Source organism: Aythya ferina, assembly GCF_964211825.1.
Source record: "Aythya ferina genome assembly, chromosome: 1".
Lineage (NCBI taxonomy): Eukaryota > Metazoa > Chordata > Aves > Anseriformes > Anatidae > Aythya > Aythya ferina.
The window spans coordinates 23903211-23928618 of NC_140296.1; the positions used below are offsets into that span (position 1 = coordinate 23903211).

A 25408-nucleotide genomic window follows, 5' to 3' on the forward strand; every position below is an offset into this window, starting at 1 on the left:
GAAGGTCGTCAGGTCAGAACCACAACTTCTTGTAAAAATGTCCAGCAGTCACGGCAGCAGGACAACGGGTTCTTGAAATGCTACAGAAATAAATCGGGAACTAACTATTAAAGCTGACAAACCTAAAACGGATTACAGGATTAAAAGTTTCTTGAGTTTCAGGAGTTATTCTCAGTACCGTTTCAAATTTACTCTGATTTGAGGCTAAGTTTCAAACTTTCCATATCTCAGCTTATCTAGATGTAAAATAAATTCCAGAATAATATTTAGTTCAAAGAGATTCTGTGAAGTATTACTAATCAGAATTTGAAATCTCTGGATGAAAAGCACCACACAGCATCTAATAACCAGAACTGTATGGACAGAGTCTCCAATTGCTTCACCAGTGAAGCTACAGATAAAATATTAGATTAAAAGATATGGCAAAAGCACTTTACTAAAATACACGTATCAGTGTATAATATGTAATTTAACAACTTTCTTTATAAGCATATATTTGTCAAACTTTGTTGGGTTTTGTGTACAGCCACAGAAACACCTCCAGAAAGATCAAAAGAATATTTTCATATCAGAAAAATAATTTTACTCAGGGAACGAGAAAATGAAACCGCCTCTCCAAAAGAAAAATGAATTTATAAGATGATGCAGCTGAGAAACAAATTATATATATTCTATTAATCAATAAAATACAGTTGCCAAGGCAACACTGACATCAGAAAGTGAAATACAGAGGTCCGTCTTACATAAACACATACACATATCAGTATGTTATGTGAACTTTTGCAATCTAGCAGTGACTTCAAGGAAAAATATGTTTTTACAAAAGAACACATTTTCCCAGGCTTGATAGATTCTTGTGTAAGAGCTTTTATGAGATTTTAGACAAGTTGTATTTTGTTTGGTAGCCTTTGTTCTTGTTCTTTTCTTACTGGAAACAAGGAAATGTTGGGAAAAATTGCTTTCAATGAAAATTAATTCTCTCTATTAAAGTGACTTAAAACAGTGAAAATTGGAAGGGGGAACTCTAACAAAGCATTAGAATAGCAGTCCTGAGCACAGTTAATACAAAAATACTAGAATTTGTAGATCCTACTTGTATTTTATTATGCCGAACTCAAAGGACAAATTCTTAGTATCAAGACTGTAAATAAGAGGGAATTTATTTACACAGTGCTTATAATTCTTATTCAGCCTGTTTAACCTGAAGGCTCAATTCTGCTGCCTTATTCGGCAACTATTATAATCCCACTGAATCACAGAGAGAGATGATATGGAGGCTGACAACAGGTGATGCCATCCAGCCCCTTCTAATCTCTGATTTTCTATTTTATGTGAACTGTTCAGGAAATTATTTAAAACCTCCCTCCCAGAGCCTCTCAGTACAAATGGTACAAATGCAGATTTCTGGTACAGGCTGCTTCTTCAACTGTAGCTAAATAAAGTCCAGGTTTCTCGGCAAGGTTTGCAACTCTTTGTCCCTTTTTGCAAAAAACATTGACAATACCCATTACTCTTAGGATATGACCTTGTGGCTCCCTAAACCACTGCTCATGTTTCACCCATCTGTGTACGTGGCCACCTGGAGCTGGCAGATATTTTCCTCACTTGGATGCCACTACAACCGGGGCTGAGGAATTAAGATAGAGATAGAGCTGTCTACTGAACTCAGTCTGGAAGCTCAGGTGGGCAATATATATGCAATATAAATAAATAATATAAGCCAGGAGGGCATTTGACTGCTGCCTTAAAGGTCTGCCGGAATGCTCATTATCAGCACCGAGCTTTCAAGACTCCATTTTCTGAATGGTAATTTTCAAACAGATTTTTAAATGAACTAGTTTAGCTTGTTCAGCATCTAAGTTCAATGAAAAACTCCAGTAGAGATATCCCAGTGAGATCTGGGTCAGGCTCCTAATTTTCAGTTTAGTTGAAAAGTGAAGATAATTCATTATGCAGTTGCCTGAAATGCTCTTCTAACGACAAACTTGTGGTGTTTTTACAAAGAACTGAGAATATGGGATGGTATTTTCAGGTATGTATAAGCAATTACAGTCCAAACAAAACAGTGTCTTCATTCCTCATTGAGTTAAGTGATGAAAAGACTGACTATTATGTGTGATTACCTCTTCTATTAATTTGGATGTATAAATTAGACATGTTTCTACAGGCCTACAGAGATTTAATGTGCTAAGCACTAAATATGAACGTACATCTATATTGTGAATTCGGTGCCTCAGAAGCACAAGAGAGGTACACATTGTTGTGCTTGTATATAGTGCATTTGCTCCTGGTCATCTATGCATACTCCTAAAAACCAAATCAGGATGACAGAGCTGCCGAAATAAGTCATTAGCCACTGGTGTCTCCAAAAGTCTCCCCAAAACCAAGCCAGGTGGGACAATGTTGTGATTTTTTTAACTGTACATCAGCGCCCATGGCTGGCAAAGGACTGCAACTCACAATTTCCATCCAAATTCAGAGCCTGTGTAACAAGTGCTAAAGCATATAGCACTCCTATTTCCCCCCAGAGTCACCCTGGTCTGGAAGGGCCCTTTCTGTCCGAGCAGTACGTTCAGCCCTCGCTCCTCCCAGCACTGCTCTCTGAAGATGTTCCAGCCTCCAGCCCCTGCCACAGGACCACAGGTTCCCACTCACCTTCTGCCCAAATTATTGGCTGCCTGGGCAGATTTCAAGGACTGAGACAGCCCTAGCCATTGATTTTACACGGCCTTCGATTTCATTTGCGATTAAGTACCTTAATTCCAGCTTTTAATGACAGCTGCTGCTGTTTTTACCTTTAAGAGGAGGACCATCCCCACAGAAGTCCCCTCAGTCAGTCCTTTCCTTTTGTGCACAATGCCCACGGATTCAATAGAAGCTTTCACGTGACACGTGTGATTATGTATTACTGAGCCTACTTGCCTCAAAAGCATCAATAAATCAACAGAACAGAGGTAATTAAGGAACAAAACAATGTTAAGGGTTCGATTTAAACACACAAACCCCAGAATGTTTTAAGATGGGATGAGCCCATCCCTCTCTGCCCCTCTGTGCAAAAATGTTCTTCAAGCAGAGAGTGATCTTAGCTCGTCTGGATGCGTTTGGGGGATGGAAACTGAGTTTAATGTAGCTCCCCTGGCTTTCATCTGATTAAATCAGAATCCTATTATTATTTTAACTTTACAATCACTTAATTAAAGTAATGTCCTAGCCAAAAAAAATTGTCTGGGTGGCCTGACTATTATGCCGACATGGTTTTTATGAGGTGACCTTTCTGCTGAGTTCAAGAAACCATGCTCGATCACTAGGTTTGGGTGGGAGTTTTGCTTGCGAGGATTATGAGTACATTACAAGCAAATCCTACGTGATTTATGCATAATTTTTCACCGAAGGTACAAAACAAGTAGCCATCAACTTAATGCCACTTAAAGCTGAAGGTTTTAAAGGGTCACATAAAGTCATCCTTTTTATGGGACAGCAAAAAATTCATGATTCTAGGTTAGGGTTATAAATGAACAAGTAAATCATTTATGCATCGCATTCAGCTGGCCTCCACTCCAAACCCATTTAGCACATAGCAGCTTTGCTGTTGCTGTATGTCCTGCAAAGATATTCAACGAGGTATTTTGTAATGTTTCACAGCCTACAGCTCCCTTTTATTTCCAGCTGATCTTCTGTTTTTAACAGTATCTTGGCTTCGTCTGATAAGAAAACAAGAGGCAGCTGTAGTTCTACCACCTGGCCTATGCTTGTCATATACTATATTGCAATGCAAAAGAGGACAAAATTTATCAAAAAATGGGGTAACATGTAAAGTCTATAAAAATATGTTCCAAGATATTTCTCCTGTAAGTAGTCCACTGAGGAAGGCACGTTTGCAGTGACCACATGAGGGTTTTTTTAGGCAAGGAAGAGACTACGAAAGCTGACTAATTGACATATAGGGACTGCAGGGGCAGCAGCGGAAGGGGCTAAGGCCCGAGCACAGGTTGTGACTTACAGCTCTACAAACCCTTGCAGAAGATAAAGGCACAAGGGCTGGCTGTCCCAAACCTGCTCCGAATTACTTGGAGAACGCAGTCCCAGTGGATGAAAAAACAAGTTTGCTCAGGCTTAGACCCCTTTCTTTCCCATCTGCCAAATGCGAGATGAAAGTGAGACATGAGTACATGTCAGATGCAGCTTCACTAGCACAGGAAACAATCTGATAAAGTGGAGCGTTCCAGTTAATGAGCTCAGGGAGAGAAGGAATATTTAAGAGGGTTTTAATAACAACATACCACACGCTTACATCGGATCTGTTTACCAGCACTACCTCATGAAGAGACCTCTCAATGAAGAAGGTAGTCCCCATGAAGGACCCCATGATAATGGCATATCTGAAGAAGTCACGGGAGCACCAGATTTGCTCTGTGCCATGTCCCATCCCAGTGCCATACAGAAAGGAAAAGAACTGGTAGCTTCACCTGAACCCTGTGGTATCAACCACTCAACAACTGCCCCTGATTAAGATATGCCAAAACCAGGAAGGACTCAAACTTATTTAATCGAGACAAAAAAATGGGTAGCACTCTGAGAGGCTCCTAATGAGAAGATGTTCTGCAAGAGGAAACCAAATTAGCAAAGTTGGAAGGGTTAGGATTAATCTAATTTCCTGTAAACTTGCAAATCAGAGGTCAACACACGAGCAATGAAGAGATGAGCATATCCTCTGAGATAAGCATATCCTCCACAAACAGACACAGAAAATAAACACACATCAAGACCAATGAAACCAAAGTAACTCAACAGGCTGAAAAATGTTGCAGGACAACAGCACAGGACACTGTTCAGGTGGGAGGTGATGCTGGGTTTATTGCGGGGATGCTGTTTATGCACAGCCCTTAATGGTTCCCGTTGATCCGACACAAATATTTGATAAATATGTGAAGCTTCCTTGGCTGTTGGAGTGAAATAGGAAATTTTTCTTTCTTTCTTTCCCACTCCGTCAGTGAAAAATGTCTTGATTGTACCAAGTGGTATGTATGGGAAACTGGATGTGATGGGATGGACACAGTACATTTCCCTTTCTCCAACTGTGCCGTGTGACCCTGTGTTGGACGTGGCATTGAAGCCATGAGTAGAAGGCCCTGTGAAGAGATTGCTGGGTGTGATCTGAAGTAATATTGCCCATTGAAGAATCCATTTTCTCCCCATTTTTGTAAAGCCTCAAACCCAGTAGCAGCGTATTGACCAGCAATTGTCAACCTCTCGTTCTTGTTTCATATGAAAATGTTGGCACCGATCCCCGGCAGCATGAAAGGAAATCACTGCAGATATGCCTGGCATATAACAGGCACAGTGACTGTCATGCCACGATGTGAGATTAATTCATTTGAAGGCAAACACCTTGGCAGGCAGGCAGGCAGAGCACACCAAAAAAAATCAGTAGGGTAGAGGAAAGACAACGGTACAGCATATCCCAGTTTTATTCCTTATTAAACAACATACCAACCAAACACAGAAACAGTGGCTATTTTAGCAGCAAACGTCAGAAGAAAGCTGTAGCATCATCCTAGCGTACAGAAGTCACGTGCCAAAGTGGGATGAGCTATTTCAGCAAGCCCTGTGCACTGAAAACAGATTTCTCCCCACTGACAGGAAATCTCAGTTTTTGTCACAAATTCCTTCCTCCCTCTTCAGTAACAATGCCCCCTGTCAGCCAGGCTTCTGACAGCCTACGGAGACCTGTATCAATTTCTGCCTGTTCCCCTTTCGCAAATAATTTCCAAGATTTACCCGATGCTGCCAGGAAGAGAGCAGTGCCAGCGGAGGGGGCGGTAAGCAGAGCCTGTGACTTTCAGCTCACCGAGACCTGGAAACAAGGAGCAAAAACCTAACTGTGCAGTAGGAAAAGCAGCAGCACGATGTATCGGGCTGTCCACGATGGTCCGGTCTCCTTTAAAGGTGCCAACAACCCTAACCAGAACAGGATGTCAGGATAATGTAAAGAATCCACTTTTTTTTTTTTTTTTTTCCTCTTTTTTTTTTCCCTCCAGTTGTCCCCACCATCAGTCACCATGCCCCCTCCCCCTAAGTAAATGAAATCAATCAGCAGGGATTTCTGTAAAATACATAAAGCAGTCATCTTCCAGACTCTACTAGAAGATAAACGGTTCCAGACATTGGACCGCAGCCATTTTCCCACACATGCTACAGTGTTTTGTCATCCATATTGGGCCATAATAGTGAGAGGGCTTTTTTTTTTTTTTTTTTTTCCTTTTTATTTTTTTTTTTACAGTCAACAGCCAATGCTTCTGCTTCTAGCACGGAGCAACTAGCACACGGAAAGCACTGCCACAGGAGTCATTTTTCTGTGCAATCTGCACCAGGGCTGCCTCAGTGCTAATAACACAGCCTGGGGTCTCATACGGGACGTTCACACTTATCTGCTATAGCTCATAGCATCTTATCACTGCCACGTGGAGCCTCACAAACCTTCTGGGATTAAAGCATATCACCCCCAATGCAAGCCACTGAACTGAAAGGAGTATGAAACCTTATCGGGGAACTTGCTAACAAGAAATAATGGGATTGCTTACAATCTCTCGTGCTGCCTTAGTGCTCGTTTCAGTGAAGGATAATACAGATACATGACAAAAGATGCATCACAACGTGAGTTCACTGTTCATTTCTAAGTATTATAAAGCGAGTCCTTAATAAGCAGCTAACACAAAATGCACTTTGGAAAGAACCATGGGGCTTTTTCATTATTAAGAAATGTGCAACCAAATTCTATCCTTAATTAAATCAGGAGTAATTTTATTAACTGCAGTAGACTTAAACCTGACTTACATCAGTGTAAGCGAGGGTAGAATTTAGCCCCAGGGTGTTTATACGCTGCAGTTCCAGTTAGTTTAGATCTATTTGGGTGGGAACTCCTTTCCCCTTTCCAGAAAAAATATTCTTGCCTACCCTTTTTCACCTCACAACTGGGGCCAAAGCAGTCTTTTCTCCTAAGATATTTTTCAGAAAGGTTACGAACAAAATCTCATCCTCAGCAGGAGATGACCTTATTAAATAAAACCAGCCTCTCGAGTGATGGACACAGTAGTTTTAAAGTTTGTTTACAAGTTTTTAAACAAGCCACCTCAAACATATAAGCTTATTTACATCTTAAAAATAAATTAAAAACTTTAAGTAAAAGCTATTTTATAAAGGAGACACTTCTGTTTTCAAAGCTGAAAAGCCCTTCCAAACAGTGCTAGCTGCTGTATCAAACATCAGTGCTACAGTATAGAAACTTACTGTCAACAGATAGATATCCTTAGGCTTCACTGTACCTTTGAACCAAAATCACTTTCTTCTGTACTTCATTTTCTGGTTTCTCGCAATCTGATTCTCAGTTTCTGACAGATGGCTCCTCTGTCACTGAGCGCTGCTTCCGCCTCCTTATCTGCCAGCTAATACTTCCACGATGCTTGGTTGTTGTCTGTGGAGCTGTGCTCTACATCATTTCTACTCTGATCAATGCTCTGCTTGGTTTTAGGTTGGTTTCTAGTCCCGCCTCCTGCTCTTGAAGAAACGAAAACTCACAGCTGGATTTTCTATAAATCATCCCTTTTAGCAGTGGCTGAGCAAGTATGGCAAATACTACCGCTAAGACCTGCTGCTGTATTTGAAACTTCAAAAACAATTCCTCATCTTAACGATGCACACATGAAAGTTAATCGTGTACTAAAATCACTAATACTGAAAAATAGTGGCCAGATAATTGTGACCTTCAGGGCTTAGAGGCTGATTAATGTAATACAAAACTCCTCTCTGTTCCAGAGGGGGAATATAGCAAAACATCGTGCCTCACTGAACTGCTTTATATAATGTTTTGCTTTGAACAGGAGCTTGTCATTCTTACAAAGACAAATTTACATCTACAATACAGAGCTTTTTGACAGGCTAACCCAGAATACGCACTGTTTAGGCTAGCAGCCCTTGGCTTGAAAGAGCCTTTACCACCACACCAGCTCTTTTGAAGTGTGGGCAGGAAATACTTTTATTTTTCTGCGCAGCACTGAATGCTGTATACAGCACTGAACTCATTATCATGTTTAACAAAGTGTAGAGTATAAAAGCAAGGTGGTACCATAAAAATAGCACTGCGAACTTTGTTCCCATGAGCCGAGCAAAACAAAGCTGAGTTTCTGTAAACTGTAAATTGTTTTAATCCTCCACCCTCCAGATCTTCTTAAGAAACTGTGCTATGGAAATTAAAAATTACGGGGCAGAGCTGGATGCAGTTTGAATGGGCTGCAAAACCCAGGGGTTCTCAGTTTTTTTTAGAGTGAGAGCTGCACCATTGCTGAGTGTCTGAAGAGCTCTTTGCCCTCCGATTGATGATGAAAAGTCTCCTCTTCCCCTAACTGATCGTGTCCCTGTGGCACACAGGCTCCTGACCACTGCCCTGGCTAGATCAGCTAGAGATTGCTGTCACAGGCTCCATCTAGGAGTCTTTTAGACTCACCTCTGCTGGCAGCTTAGGGAAGAGTGCAGAAGAGCATGTGCCAGGAGGGGTTTTTCCCCCCGGTGTGCCTCTGCTTCCAGCAATCAGGGATCTGGGGACTTCCCCAGCCAGATGCTGGAGCTGGACTACAGCACTCAGTACCTGCAGCAGACCCGTCTTCTGTGAACGAATCCTGTTCCTTTCTGAAGGCAATTACGCCCATTCATAGTGCGTTCTAAAAATATAGTGGAAAAGCACACACACAAAAAAAGCACTTCTGCCTACTTACACCTACTCTCTAACCATTTCATTACATGCCCCACAGTTCTTACAAGTTCAGTTTTTCCACATGACAGATGACTTCACAGGCTTCTGTCAGATCCCGTTTAATCCTCTTTTTTCCATGCTGAACAATCTCATCTACTTGGTGCCCATGCTGATCAGCCTTGCCGCCCATCCCTGTGTGTGCCACTGCTCCCAGTAAGAGATGCAGACAGTCCTTTAGTTCCCATGGTGGAAGTTGACACTACAGGATCCGAGTTCAAACCTCACTCCCAGCCTGTGACTGTGATTTGTGGAAATGGGAGAATGCTTTCAGTTTCATTGATTACAATTTTGCAGACAGCAACTGAGGACAGTTGGTTGTAATCTTGTGATCTGACAGCTCTCCACAACCACCACACAAGAATTTAAGAAGAACCAAGCCAGACAAATTTCCAAATGCTTACTAGCCAGGGAGCCTAAAAGAAAGCTGTACACACTGAGTAGCCAGGCATGCTGTTAGCTGAGGGCAGCAGGGCTCTGATGCAGCTACTACTCTCTTAATCGGCAGCCATATGACACAGGTCCTGGGCCCTCGTCCAAGCAGCTGTGACTCAGATTTGAAGTGCTGCAACGACAGTGGATGCACTGGTTGATCGATGCCAGGAGCTTGGTGATGGAGAGTGAAATGAGCAGGAGAGAAGTACCATCCCCGCTCCCGATCCAAATATGTAAGGGGGAATAAAATTAATCTTGCTTTGCAGGTGCTGCTGTACATTCGATACTTATCAGCTGTCAAAACACACATGACTGATTAAAATTACTTGTTTGACCTTTAAAATGTACTTGAAAATCCATAAATGAGACCAATCATTTGTACATACCCATTTGAATAACAGAATTTTGAATCTCTAGCAAAGGTTGCAAGAGGAGATTAAAGGCTCCATACCACAGTGTGACATGCATTACATGATGCATGGGGCTCTTCCAAGGGCTTTTACTGAGCATTGTGCCTACTGCCTGGAGTAATGCTTATGGCACACAGCGCAAGAGTTGCTCTCCCTCTGCCATGAGACTGTTAACCACCACCTGAATAGCACGAAAAGCATGCTGCATGTGAAAATGAATACATTTGCTCTCCTAATCTACATCATCTTCTACGTTCTTTGGTTTCAGACAGTGCACTGAGCTCCTTAGGGATGAATGGGAAGATGTGCTTCCACCACTAATGAGTGTTCAGTTCACAGACTGAAACTAGAGTAAAGAGGGGGGAAAGAAAACAACACCAAAAACCCAACTAACAAAAACAAAAACAAACAAACAAACAAACAAAAACAAACAAAAAAAACAAAAACAAACAAACAAACAAACAAACAAAAAAAAAAAAACCACAGCAAAACATGGTAGTACAGATGCTGGTTTACACAGACTATTTCCCTCTTCACACCTCCTGTTGGGCCATCCTATTTGCTGACCGTGAGCACAGCCCTACAATAGCCCGGTATGGCTGAATATGGGATGGCTGTGGAATGAGTTCAGGTTCCTGGGAGGCACATCATCTGCACTGCTTATCTGCAAGCTATTTGCAGTCTCTCTCTCTGCCTTGGACCATTCCAGCTAACTTTCTCTTAAGCAGTGCAGACATGAGTCAGCCTATGTCCCCTGGCCGTGGCATCCCTGACCCTTTTTGGTTTAGTAGTAGAGATGTCATCCCAAGAGTGAAGGGCAGTAGGACAGTTCCTCCTGCCACTGCTGTGCACAATGCAGTCCTCACTTCCCTCTCACCTTGAACTAGTCATGAGATCTGCTGAGAGTTCATAGCAAATGAGTGAGTTTCCTAAACTGTGGCCTTACAGGTCAGGTACAAGACACCACGTGTTACTAATTAGTCTTATTATCATTCATAAAGAGCTTATAAGATGTCATACAAAGAGAAAGAATTGGAAACCTACTGATTTATTCATTTGGTAGCATGACCCCTTGGGCAGAAGTCTGACAGGGAAGAAAGCTCTGTTGGTGAAGAGCTTACTGTGCCTTACAGATTTGGACCTGATTAACTGCTAGCACTTGGGGAATCACCAAAAGAAACATGAACCTACTTTTTGTTGTGTAGACTTCTATTAGAGAAAGACCTTTCACTTTTATGTGAGGAGCTCCTTTGTAAGGAGCTAGAACTCCATCCAAGGACCTTCAGTGCTCACAGCCCCTGTGAATAATGTACTGCAGAGAGAGCAACTGCAGAGCTCCACATGCTCTGGTGAAAGTCTGCCCTGCCTTGTCCTTAAAAAGCTGAATCATAAAATCACAGGGTGCTGGGGTAATTCAGGTTGGAAAAGGACCCTAGGAGATCTCAAGTTCAACCCCTTTCGTCTTCTGGCCCTGCTGAAACACTAAGTTCACAAATTGTCTCAGATCCCCACAGCTGCACTGGGGGGAAGGAGGAGGAATAAATTATTTGGCATTTTCCCCCCAGGCAACTTGTAAATAGAAAAGCTGTGCCTTCCCAGTGCAACTAGGGTGGTTATGGCTGCTTGTCCCTTGATTCTTTTTGGAAGCTGAATAAATTTAATCTATTGAATGTTCTGCCATAAGGCTGCCAGGCCGAAAGGTTTTAATACTTTAAAGGCACTCTGACTGCACAGTGTATTTGCTTATAATGTGGTAAGAGAATTATGAGCCTCTTTGAGAAGAAACAAGAGGTATGAGGACACTGTTGGAAGGATGACCAAGCCCAGCCTGCTAGGACAAGAGCACTCGCATTGTGCCAGCATGCCTGGCTCCTGACAGGCATCTCCTCCCTGCCTTGCTCCTCTGGTGGTCGAGCAATCCATTTCCAGCTGAGAAGTCCTCAAGGCTGGGCTACACACCTCATTCTCCTGCCAGAGCTGTCCTCCAGCTCAAAGGCTTGTGTCCATGGGACGCATGTGGCAGATGGGGCCTCACGGCGCTGTGCACTTCCAGCAGCAGGGCGGCCTTGCTAGGCCACGTTTCATGAGCAACTTGCCACTCTCCTCTAATCTGCAAACACACACTAGCCTTTGTTCTCCTCCCTCACTCCCAACTGCCAGCCTCCCAGATTACAGCAGGTATTTCCTGCTGCTGTCCCCTAATCACGCCGCCATGCAGCTGATAACCACCCTGCGGCCGCCAACCGGGCCGCCCTCACAGACGGGAACACGCCATCAGTGCCCCTCTGTGCCCCACCATCTGCCGGTTCCCTTTGATCCCCCTTTTCTATTATTGCACCTCCTGAGCTAAGCCTGGATGATGCTGGAGGAAAACTCGACGCAAAGGTTTTATTTTGTGCCACAAGCGCTTGTTTGGAGGCTGCAGCTTCCAGCGGTGCAGGACGCCTCTCCTTTCTGCACCAGGCTTAATCCCAGCATCAGGGAATGTCATCTCCTGCCTCTGGCTCTTGCAAAACGTCTAAGATCTAAAACAGATCTCTGAACTCCCGGACTCAGGAATATTTTTATATGCAACATGAAAAATACTCATTACAGAATCACAGAATATGTCGGTTATTATATTTGAAACTCTGCATCAAAATAGGTATTTCAAGGCAAATTCAGAATTTGATAACTTCCCATTTAAAGCAGAAAATTGCAATAGTATGTTGGGTGTGGATTTTTGTCCTGGGCAGTTTTCATGCACTAAATGCTCTTACCTAAGATTGCCATTTTCCCAAAGGGCTCCTGAACGGTTTATCATTCACTTATGATTGCAGTGGTTATGCAAAATAGGACAGTTTTACTATCTGCACCTGAAGACAAAGCCATATGTTTTTGCATTCTTATATGAAATACATTCTTTGAAGGATCAAACTATCTATTACCTAACTAATTTTTCATGCAAACTTATCTAATTTATATGTTGTACTCATGTAGCTTTTCAAAGTCTTTCTCCTAGTGGAAAATCTCTGCAGTTTGCATGGCATATCTCTGTGTCACGTGTTCCCTTTACTAGCCAATATAAATGTTTTTCAACTTGAAACTCTACAGCTTGAGTCTCACTTATGGAAGTCCAGCAGCATCCCTCTGCTTTACTCATCACGGGACCAGATGACTGCTAACCAACCCGCACACCTCGCTGCAATTCAGCAGCCCCCAGAGCTGAGTTGAAAGTAGCTCACTTTGGGTCGAATTAACTTCTTCACTGAAAGGGTTCTGAAAGGGTTGTGAGGCACTGGAACAGGCTGCCCAGGGAAGTGGTGGAGTCACCATCCTTGGAAGTCTTCAAAAGACGTTTAGATGTAGAGCTTAGGGATATGGTTTAGTGGAGGGCTGTTAGCGTTAGGTTGGAGGTTGGACTCGATGACCTTGAGGTCTCTTCCAACCTAGAAATTCTGTGATTCTGTGAATTGGGTGATAAATCCACCCTGATCACCAACTGGCTGTTAAAAACACACTCCAGCAAGCTCTGTGCCCTGACATTTCCCTTCCCAAGGACCATTGATGGTGTCCTTGGTTCAGCAGCATCTCCTTTTTACCCCGATCCTGCATCCTGGGATGTCACAGAGCTGCCATCACCTCTGCACCCCATGACTCTTGCACCCTCTGCCTTGTACCATGCCCTGGTGTCTGCTCCTGCTAACATGACCCCATGGGCCAACGCATCTCTGATAAAGCCCAGGGGCCTCAAAATTTCACTTGCTACACTTAAACGGCATGAGCCCACTTTAACATGAGGTTCACATCGAGCACAACAGAGGCACAGCGTTTCATTAGTTCATTCAAATGTTTCAAAGAGCTCAGAAATAAAAATTCTTGGAATTGCTGCATGAGTCAAACTTTTAAAAAAAGTTTATATTAAATTGTGAATCACTGGTTTGCTTCAGGGGAGGAAAAAAATCTTGTTTTCAGCAAAAAGTTAATTGGGTGTCCTGAAAATAAGTAATTAAAAACACCACTAACAGACAATAATCATCTGGAGTGCTAATTTCCTTCTGTACATAAAAGGCTCGAAAAGGACACAGTAAGAGAGAAAAGTTCAGCATCAGCATTTGTTTCAAGACCCAATACGCTCTGGGGCTGGCTCAGGATCCCTCCTGCAGGGAAACAAGAGCTAAAAAAGTTATTTCTGTTGTTGCGAAGAAAAGTTGGATTTCTGAAGTCAAGCACAGCTTAAAATGACCTGAGTCACAAATAAACTACCACCTGAAATGTCATCCCGAGAGACATCATCGCCATCCCTATCATCCCCCAAATGTGTCAGAAGTGCCGTCACCATGGGCAGAAAATGGAGCAGCTATTTGTAGGGTTGTAGCAGTGCTGTGCAACAATAAAAGACTGGAAGCACAGAATATGGTTTCCAAATGAAACAGCAGGAGTAATTTCTGCCGACAGGATGTAATTACTGCTCTTGTAAAAGAACCGTGGAACACTTAATGGTTTCAAGCACTAATACCTATGGAAACAGAGCGTTCCCTAAATACCCAGCCAAGAGCTAGCTTACAGTTGACTTGGAGAGCAGTAAATCATCAAGAACACATCCTGTACTGCCTCATTCCAAACACTGCTCTAGCTTGAATGCTTAAGTCTCTGAAATCAGGTATGATTGCTGCCCAGAGTGAAATTTCTTCTGTATCTCACAGGAGCTGTCATTAACATACTGGCTGTGCCGTAGCCCTAAGTATAGACTTTCCTCCATCATATCTCAATGCCAGATCTGTGACTATTTCAGGTAATTTATCCGACAAGACTACTGTATTCCCCAACAGTCTGTTTATGAGCACCCAGGATCCGAGACTGCATAAAATATGTCAAGGTAAATGCAGTAGGATATATGGCATCTCAAGCTTTACATGCTTCTGATATTAATTTTCTTAAGGTCTGACCAAAATATATTTCCAGAGCAGAAATAAGAAGCACCATCAAAATGCAGCAATGCTTTAATTATGGCTAGAATGTTTCCAACATCTGAAAGCCTCTTTGTAGAAAGAGCATTGAGTGAAGTATGCCAGGCTTTAAAAACCCTACGGCAATTCAATTCTTGCATTTATATGCAAAAATTCATAACCATACTTATGAAAACAGACAAGCAGAAGTCTCCACAAAGCAGCTCTCCTGTTACAAGTTTTGTACTAGTTATACCAGTGCATTCTTCAGCTTTGAAGAAAACAATTGTCCCAGAACCTCCTCTTTCACTTCCACCCAAAAGACAAAGTTTCCGCATCACAGCCATCTTCCTAAAACCTCCAGCCTTCCCCCCAAAAAACAACTCTGAACAAGACTACAAGGCTTACCTCACCTCCTGCAGAATATCTGGCACTATCCAGAGATTTTAAGGTGGAATTTGTTGAAATTCAGAACAGCATTACTTATCACAGATAAAGATTGTATCTAAGCAACAGGGAAAGACAAAGTTTTTCTGCACAGTCCTACCTTAATCCTCACAAACATCAGCAGAAGAAAAAATGCTTACATGACAACAATTCATTTGAGCAACTGCTTTGGAGCTTAACAGGCTGTAATCAACACATCAAAGGCTTATTTTGAACAAGCACTTATGAAAATGGACATGAATTCTCAATGCTAGCCGTGCCAATGAATTTGTGATTCTCCCATACTCACACTGATTGAAGAGAGAGCAAAGAAATCTGGTTTGTGATTATTTCACAGCATAATGTTTCTTTTTAGAAACATGCAAACGCTTATTGAGCAAAATGCAGCATACATGAGGCATGCTGTCTGTCTCCTGTACACTGTCTCCCTGACCTTTCAGAAACTCAAAGATCTGAAGTTTGCTTTTTTTGTAAATTATGCTATTGACAAATTTGTGTTCTTTCATCACAGGCATGAGCGCACACACGTGCACAAAAAGCTCTGCTAATCATATTTCTATCAGCACGGTCCTCCAGATCTTTCAGCATGCTTTATAGGGTAAAAAGACAAATCAAAGAAAAACAAAATCTGGCAGAACATTAGGCAGCTTTGGGCAAAGAAAATGATGGATTCTCCTGAAGTTGCTTCCTGCAAAGCAAGACTTGCTTGAAGAATCTTGCTTTTGCATATTACTGCTGGGAAGCTACTGGGACATGTGACGCTGAAAGCTGATGCAGCCAAGACAGACACTACTTAGTTTTAGAAAGGAAAAGCTAGGAGACAACCCAACAAAAAGAAGGGATTTTTCTGAAGAGTCAGAGACAATAATATTTGATTTCATTCACCTTATTCTACTAGCTCCTAAAATGGTCCCAACTAGACATATTTTTTGTGTACTGCAAGCCTATGATGCCAGATGAGGCCTTGTCCTCCTCTCTTGGAAAAGACAACAAAGACTTCTTAGCACAAAAAGACCACACTGCGGTTTTGTTTTCAAACATCACTTCTAGGAAAAAGGGCAGAAAAAAACCTCCACAAGATATTCTGCACCCAATGAATGGTTGGTTGACTGTGAGTCATTTTCAATCTTGGCATTCGCAGCATGAACTCAGAAAAGTCATTACCAGTAATTTTGTCATTTCAAGTGTTTACAACACATGAGAAATAAGCCTTTAAAATAAAAAGTCAGAACCAAACCATTTCAGGGACACTTAGAGATGACCTTACTATAACTTCAACCTAAAACCATTGCACACTGTTTAAAGGGTATTTTCAGATGCTCTCAGTAAAATAAGGCTTCCAAAATCTGACTTGAAAAAGAGCTCTTCAAAGGAAAATGAAATGCTACAAGAAGTGATACAGACGCTGAAGGAGTCACTAGACTTCACTCTTACTCACTTGAAGGACTGCCTGTTCTGTTGGATTAACCCAAAGTGAGCCTGCAGTTGTTCTTGTTGTTGGTTTTGTTTGTTTATTTTTTCCTCTCTTCTTTACTACAGCCAAGCAAAAACAAGGAGAAGAAAAGGAAAGGTAACACGTGTAAAACCATTTTTCAGGAAAGTTTTTCTTCATTTCAAGAAACTTAAAGGATTTATCCCATACAGCACCACAGTCAAAAGAATATTCATACTGGGGTTCTTATTAACATATGGTAACAGCTTGTTGTCTGAACTGTGAGGAAGAGTCTACTCATGAGTTTCATTTGTATTTGCATTAATGATCACTGCTATAAAAGTCTGAATGAGCAAGCTGAAAACAGAAAGAAAATATACAGATTTTGGTTTATTTCAAGCACCCCTTTAGGCTTATAAATGATGAAGTGAGCAGTATACAGTAGTGGTGTGGGCAGTTCCAGCAACCTGAATCATCTTCCATCTCCAATCCCAGCAGGATTATCTGGCAGTGTCAGGGAAGAGACGTGATATACTTTGGGTCTACATTAACCAAATTATCAAATAAAATTAAGGGGGAGGATTTCTAGGAGCATATGAACAAATATGCCTGATTCACAGTGGATTTCCAACCAGCTTTTTACATTTTATGTTAACTCTTTCCCGTGATGATATTTTGGTGTTTTGTACTGTGTAAAGTTGCATAATAATAACAACCTTTCTGTTAGAAAGAGTATTAGAAGTTTCTCCTCATCTCAGGCACATCTGTCGACACAAAACCTAAAGGAACTGTATTTGAGACCTCTGTAACCTTTGCCAAATTTAAATGAAATCAGCCAACAGGCCCCAGAGCAATCAAGGGTGGAAAGCAGAGACAGTACACAAAGAGAGAGTGTTTTCATAAGCCTCACTTTCATAGGAAACCAGGGAAATCATATACTGGTTACAATAAAAAGTTTTCCATAGATTTATTTACAGGCTGTAAATCCCTGCAGCTCTGGCTGTTGCCCGCTAGAGGCCGTGAAGCACTTACGTCTTTCCTGACCCAGATTGCCAGAACCGAATAAAAAGGAAATAAGAAAACTCACTGAAACATAAATGAGAACTATCGTCTCTGTACATTAAACTCTTCAAATCTCTCCCATCTCCATCAGGCCGGTGGGAACAGCAACCAGCTGCTCTCATGTGGAACGAGAGACTTGAGGAGGCCTTGGTGGAGGAGGCGGATGGGGAGGAGTGCATGGTGCAGCTGGCTGGAGGGAAGCTACTCCTTCATGACAAGCCCAGTGTAAACAATGAGTAGTCGAACATAATGGGCCACTTTTAAAATCAATTCTTCTCTCTGAGTATCACTCACCACTGCGACTGAGCCTGGCAAGCTGCAGCTGTCAACAGAAAGGATGTCAAGTGTGAGCGGGATTTAACGAGCGGAGTTCGCTGGAAAAGTGAAGCAACAAAGAGGCACAGACAGAAGCACCACCATGAAGGCTTGACGTGCTGGGAAGAAACCTGAGGATGTTTCTTGGTTCTCAGTGATGTGAGATGAGACCTGACTGAATCAGCACAGCTGACAGAAGGCTCGGGTGGAGGCAGGGCGAGGAAGGGCTGCCACCCCAACAGTGCCCAGAGGCAATCAGGAGAAGGGACCAGCACCCGCTGGCCAAGGGAGCAAAGGAGGACACTGTGGGGACACATCATACCCTGAGTGAGTCACGCAGCAGAAGTGTCAAAAAATGGGCAGAAGAGCCATGATCTAATGGGAGAACATCCAAACCTGACTCCCACGTGGGAGGCGAAGGAACGTCTTCCATGCAAAGCTCAGGGCTGAAAATCAGTTATTGTCTGCTTGGAAGAGTGATTTGTTGCAGGTTATCTAGGTACCTACAAAGGGCCAATGTGGATCATATTATTCCTTGTGCTTATTGACTGCCCTGCTTTTTGTAATGTTGAGCTTCATCTGCCATTGTGCTATTCATATACCTGGCTTAATTATGTCCCATTTAAGTCCCTTTATCTTCCCCTATCCAGTTTAATTGAATACTTTGGTGTCTTCTGAAAACTCTGCTTTGTTTTCCATGCTTTTGCTGTAGATCATTAAACAAAATAACTATGTCACATTATTTCTATAATGACATTTCAGGTCAGCCCAATGAAAACCAATGACCTTAGTGAAAATGTATATTTATTCCTCTTCTTTGAGGAAGAAGCCCACAAGTACTTGGTGACCTTGTGGTCATGTATTCTATTAAGAATATATATGTAGTATATATATGTAATATATATTCTATTAAGATCTGGGGACTGTGGGTTTAAGTCCCTTCTGGTTTGTGGGCAGATATCTCAAAATATTAAGGTATTATGCAAAAAGTGAGACCACTTTGTCCTCTGAAAGCTGTTTTGCAAGAAACTAGTGATCAGGCAGTTTGCACCCAAATAAACAACTTGACCAGCTCAGTGGGGAACAGGATCCTGCATACCACTTTTACAAGGATCCTGAGCAGTAGCTGGTGACAAGCACTCAAGTGCAGGAGAGGGAGTGTTCCAGGAGGATGCCCCCTCACCTCCACTTTCAGCCCAAACCCTTCTGGGCATCATGCACCTCCTCTGGCTGATACTCAAGGAGAAGCTGAGTTCTTATACTGACTTCTAACTTGTTCCAGTTAATAGGCAGCCCTGAGAGCAACCACAGGTGTTCACATACTCTTTAATCCAATTAGGACTCTTTTAAAGTAAGATTTTTTTTTTTGTCTGGTGTCACAGAAGGCACACTTAATGGGTCTGCAGTTATTAGGCAGTTACTAAAGTTATTTGCACTTTGCGATTTGCTGCCAGAAGTGCAGCAGGAGAAGCACCGAAGTCTTGTGAATCCCACAGCTGCTGTGACTTTTCCATATAAAGAAGGAGCAGTTGCTTGAGGCATTTTAGAGACATGCAAGAACACAGAAACAGTTTATTAATACTTAAGTCAATTCACAGTTATTGAGAGCAGATGGTCAGTCCACACCGTGAATGAACTTTAAACCATCTAGACTTACAGGACCACTGCAAATGATGAAACAGTACCAAATTCACAAAAAGAAATCCTACATGGTCACAGACAGAAGTTGGCTCAGATTTGGATCCTATCTAAAGTGGCTTAAACCCAGATAAAGCTGTCAATATTAAACTGAGTCACCGGCTTTTCTCTACAGTTCTAGTTCCTTCTTTTTGCTGGCATATGTAACCCTCAGAGCAGCCAAAGCTAAGCTAAAATAATGTCCTTAATAAAATAATCATATCAGCATCATTAATAAAGCTAGGAATTAAGCTAATCCTCCCTTGTGTCATTGCAATTCTGCTGCATCAGAGATGTGGTAGCAGCATTAGTGGGAATGGAAATGGAGACCTGAAGTTACAGCCCCAAGTTTTTAATTGCTCTAAAGTCAGTTAACAAAAAATAGCCATACACGCATTGCTGTAACAAATTCATCTGTGATGCACTCCAGAGCTTTTGAATTCTTTCCATACACATGCTGCTTGTAAAGATTCTATAAAATAGCTTTATAGACGTATATATCTTGAAATGCAGTCCATAGGCAAATTAGAATTATTATAGCGATAGGTAATAGTATGTCTATACAAATGGAAGGCCTTACACAAGACCATGTGCCTTTCATTTCAATCTTTCATCTCTTCATTTTCATATTCAACTAGGAATATAACTATATGGGGGAAGAAGGGAAGCTTAAGCTAAGAGCTCCATTGTGTGGCTCCTTCTGCATGTGTTCAGGGACTGAATTCCAAATGGTCAACCACCCCCTGAGAGGGCCACACAGTCATCCTCCAAAATCTCCTTCCTTGGGGCATAAACGATTCAGCATTCCAGCTGTGTACATCTGGACTTCGAATGGCAAATGATCATTAAGGTTAATTTGACTGCCAATTTACAGGTCCTTGCAAATGGGTAAACAAGTACTCTGTGTGGCAGCCCAAAGGGGACTGACAGCAAGAGTCGGCACACACCTGATTTGCCCACACTTAAAATAAGAAGGGAAATGCACCCAGGACTGCAGGAGGGCTCTGAAGACTGGACAAAAGGTTGCAACAGCACAAATGACATAGAAAGGAATATCTGATGGAAAGAAAAGGATGGCTGTTGTATTTTCAGCAGGGGAAGGAATGTTGGTTTGGTAGGACTAGAGATCAGCTCAACTTGCTCTGCCAGATCCCTCCATTCCAGATCAAGGGCTGACAAAACACTTAATGATTTTGCCTGGTTTGGGATGCTGCCTTTGTTGTCACCATTGGTCCTGCACTAGACCATTTGACTGTACTCACCTGGCTTTGGTCCCTATCACAAGTGAATTAACCAACTTATGAGGTCTTTGAATCTCTGCATTGTAAAATCCTGAGATTTACCTGGGTGTAGACATGGCATTCATTTCCATCTTGAATAATTAAGACATTTATCTGTGATATTACACTTTTTCTTCATATTAATGACATCTAGCTTATTTCTTTGTACAATGCTGCTTAATTTAGACTGTGCATTTTGCGGCTTTTAACTTACCCAGCCTTGCCATAGTGCGCTAAGGCACTGCAGTGGTTCAGACAAGGAACAAAGTTATGAACCTATAAAAGACAAAGCAACCACGCATGGTCAAACTGGGAGTTAAGGAAGACCTCTGTCAGTGCTGGCTTCTGCTTCCTCTCCTGTACATCATCTCTGTTCCTAACCCAGTGTTTCTATGAACATCTTGACTATTCCATATTGACTATTGACCCATAAGAGCTCTCTCTCTTACTGCCTTCCCTCCATGGGATGGAATCATCTCAATACTGTATGAGGATCACTTTTCTTTGAGAAAGCAATTAAGTTCCTGCACTGGTATTTTTTATTTAATGGAAAAAAGCTCCTTTCATTTACTGTCCCTAAAAAAATACCCCTCTCACACACCTGTGGGGACATGAACTTGCGCTTATAAGCAGTACAGAATTTAAATTTCCAGGGATATGCTTATGACAAAAAACTCAGGTTTATATTGCACAGTCAACTTCTTAAGCTAAATCTCTGCCAACAGGCCAGTTTGTTTCCAGATCAGTATATAATTCTGTAATTCCACAGTCTGGTTTCATGGCACAATGTACAAAAATAAGTTGACGCATGTGGCAAGATTACCCTGCCAAAATACTATCCCTGTACCTGCAGTTACGGACTCTGCAAGTGCTGCAGCCATGTTGAAGAAGTGTTGAAGTGTTACAGCCATTTGCAGAACCCTTTCCAATACAATTCCCTTTTTAACACTCAACGTGCAAATCATGGGACACTTTAAATGTTCTGCAGCTCCAGCTACAACACAAAGGTAAGACACTGATACGACTCAGTACCTATGAATTGCTTTTACGTTTTCCAAACCCTTAAGAAAGCAAAGTTTATATATCTTTTTTTGACAGAATGCAATTTACATATCCACCCACCTTGCATGAAACTTAGTATTAAAAAAAAACTATAAAAGGATATTTCTAGCAATATCTTAGTAGCACTGATTAACCCTGAAAACATTTTGCATTTGCCTGAAATTTATGTGATCCTACAATGCTTTTAATAGCCTATGCTATTGCATATGCCATAATACTTTAATTTAGAAGTAAGACTGCCCAACTTTCTGAAAATGTGTGGGTCCAATGCTGCAGTTGGTTTTGGACATTAATCATGAAACTGAAATTCTTCTTCAGCCAATATTCGTCTTGATGTAGACTGATTAAAATATATGTTAGCAGCTTGTAGAAAACTCTAAGAATGCTTCACGAAACACTGGGAATAAATATAAGCTCTCTTCATGACTCAGGCCCTACAAATAAAATGTAATATAAAGGTAAAACTCCCTTTTGAAGAGTCTAATGACACCAATCTGCTTAGCTAGTATCCCTCTGAGTCCACTAAGCCATTCTGACAAGTTTTATTTTTCTAGAAGGTTGAAAAAACAAACAAACAACCTTTACAGTAACTGCAATGGCAATCTGAGGTATCACTATAGACAAAGTATGGAGGCAAAATGTGGTAATGAAACAGCTGCCTGAATAGAGACTTTTTACATGTGCCTTGATAGCTTTACCATTTTTAACTTTTTTTATCATCTTCATTGCATGTAGGTAACACTTCCTTTGAGGAGTGCTCAAGCATTAATAGTCCTGGTGAACAAGCATGCAAAATAGTAGTATTAGGAAGAAAAAATGTGATTTGGGCATCTGGTATGTTAATTGTGAGATTACAATGGAAAATGACATTTGAAAACTGTTATGATCACACCATACTCAGACCTCTGTCCATTAGAAAAGAAAGATCTGGAGCAGACGCTGGCTTACATACTCAAGGATTTCAGATTTCCAGACACATTTCTAATTTTGTATAAACCTTTTTTTTTTTTTTTTTTTTTTTTGTCCTTTCTAAATCTGACACTGCTCTTCATTAAGGGCCAGGATTTGGAAAAAGGCAGAAAATCCCATGGGATTGGAAACAACAGATGTTGTCTGTTTTAAGCTTCCTTTATTCCAAATCGCTGAATTTAGTGCTTTTAAGATTTTTCTGCCTCTTTTTGCAGAGGCCTGTGATTTGCTCTTTAATGGATTTTCAAGAGGCTAACTCTGACTGGAATGTATGTGCAAAGAGAATTTCAACTTAAAAATGTACCATTTTCCAGGGAAGTTAGTAAAAATATACTAAAAATAAGAGAGAAGCGGTATCAGGGCAATATCACTGTGGATCTGTACTGCAAGAAATAAACCCGAGATGTTATTGTCCTAGCAAATGGGTGGCACATGCTACTCACCTCCCACTCAACTGTCCTTGTGCTTTCTGCTTCTCCATTTAAGCACTGCTCAACTGTCAAGCTCAGAATATAACATCCTACCCCTTGACTACTGCAAAAGGATTTGCAAGCTTTCCTTAGAAACAAAAATATTATTTTTTTTCCTCCAGAATCTCTAACTTTCCTGTACCTTCTCATCTGCCCTCCATCACCGCAGATCTATAGCCAAATAACCCCAACTCTCAGCAGTAATACTCATTCCTTTTCCAGGTGAGTGACTGAGTCTTTCACAAAGATGTTGTGATTCATTTCATTGTAGACATGCCCGAGGCAATTCAGATATTGCAAGAGTATTTGAAAGTGAGTGGGAATGGGTTAAAGAATAGTAGATTGGTAAGAAACCCTAAGAACAGTGTAGCTAAAAGCAGGATCTGTACCATTTAGTCTACTGTGCTTTATATGTGCATTAATATTAACTAATGTAAAAATATGACCATAGGAAAAAGGAATGCAGACTGGGCAAATGCGTCCTGGAAGTCAATGATTCCAAAAAAAAGTTTGAGTGGAGAAATAGCTGTGTAATGCTGTGGAAAAAAATAACTGTGAAATGTGATCCTGAGATATACAACAGGGAAAGAGCAATTAGGGAAGATGCTGGGGACAGCCTTGACATCCATCTCAAAAAATTTGAGAGACTTCAAAAAGCAGTCACAGAAATGTTGGATAAAGTGTTGGATATTATACAAGGAGCAGCAGTGGTTCTAGTCATCTAAAAAAGAAGTCTGAGAAATAATTTTATCACAGCGTAGTGGTACCTAGCAGTGACGATCTCTTCATTACATGAAGAGAGCCTAATGAGGACCAGTGTCTGGAATGGAAGGACAAAAATATTCAAATTAAATGGCAAACGTGTTTTATATGTTTTTAATGCAAGATAAGTTAACTCTAGATCAAGGAATATGGTAGATTCTGCCTTTTTTTTTTTTTTTTTTTTTTTTCTCCAAGGCAAGAAAAGATGCTTTTTGGGGAAAGGTGCTGAAGCTAAGCAACCAAATTGTGTTCTCATCACAAGGCATGAGACAGACAGAAGGTCAGGCCCAAAGAACTAATGGTTTTAAGCTTTATGAGGTCAGACCTTTCTATTAAGTGTCAGAAAGTCTGTGTTTACAGTGATTATAGCTGTGGTCATTAATAAAAATAATTGGAACTGACTGCCCCTTTTGTTTAATCAGTTTGCATTGGTGCATGATCATTGAATTGCAAATGGGAGAAATATTAAACCTCCTCTCTTCCAGATGGCAAGAGTTTAACAGTGCCTTCATAAACCCTCGATTCATATTTTAAGCCTTGACTTCCTCTTGTATCCCACTTTTTTACAACAGCACGAGCACTACAGAAGCAACAGAAGTTAGGCTCTAACACATTTTTGTTGGTTGCCAAGCATGAATGGATTAAAACATCAGTCCTTGAGGAATTAGTCTGCCATTCATGTTCTTTTAGAAGTAAAAAGCAATTTTCAGGTTAGTTTGTTTGTTCTCTGTTTGATATTCTGTCAAGCTTTTGTTCCTTCAGAGGCCCGTGAATACTGCTATTTCAAAAAAATATATTTTTTTCTATATACTGTTTTTTTTTTTGTTAATTTCCAGTTAGCACAAGGGTCGTTGAGCAGCTGGGAAGCAATGTGTCTGCAGTACCTTCTGCATGAAGGAGATGCAGAAATTCAGTTTAATTTTCATTGGACTCAAAAGTGATTTTTCCAAGCTTTATTCCAAGTTGAAATTCTAGCACAGTTGCCTTTCAGAAATACTAAGAAAAAGGCTCTGGTCTTTACCAATGCCTCTCAATTTCCCATTCAAGGACAGGGATGCAGTGCCACATTGATACGAAATCAAGAGCTGACAGCAGCACTGGGAGCAAGCAGCACCTGTCACAAGCTCCAGGTTTGACGGTTTTTGAGGTGTTTTGAGGTGACCTGTCCCAGGTCCATGGACTCAGAAGACCTTTCTGTAAACAAAAGTGCCCTGAGCTGCACGTATGGATGTCTTTAATATGATTTCCAGTCTTCTAACCAGGGCACAGGGAATCTGGAAACCAGACTCAGGTATTGAAGGCAACCTTGGGTCACCAGAATTTTGTCAAATCTGTCATACTTTTACAAAATGTTGC

The 25408-nt window shown here is 41.4% G+C and overlaps 1 protein-coding gene across 12 annotated transcripts in view; it reads right to left on the bottom strand.

Annotated features, from left to right (window-relative positions):
• STARD13 (StAR related lipid transfer domain containing 13) overlaps positions 1-25408 on the bottom strand; it is a 294723-nt gene that overhangs the window by 70582 nt on the left and 198733 nt on the right. For 2 of the 12 annotated variants that reach the window (XM_084506704.1, XM_084506702.1), the window contains exon 1: positions 7323-7502. The exons of 8 other annotated variants lie outside the window; for them this stretch is intronic. The gene's annotated coding sequence lies outside the window, so the exon portion shown is untranslated. Of the gene's footprint in view, positions 1-7287; positions 7503-25408 lie in introns of those variants that run through there. 2 more of the 12 variants (XM_084506703.1, XM_084506701.1) reach the window with 1 other exon arrangement.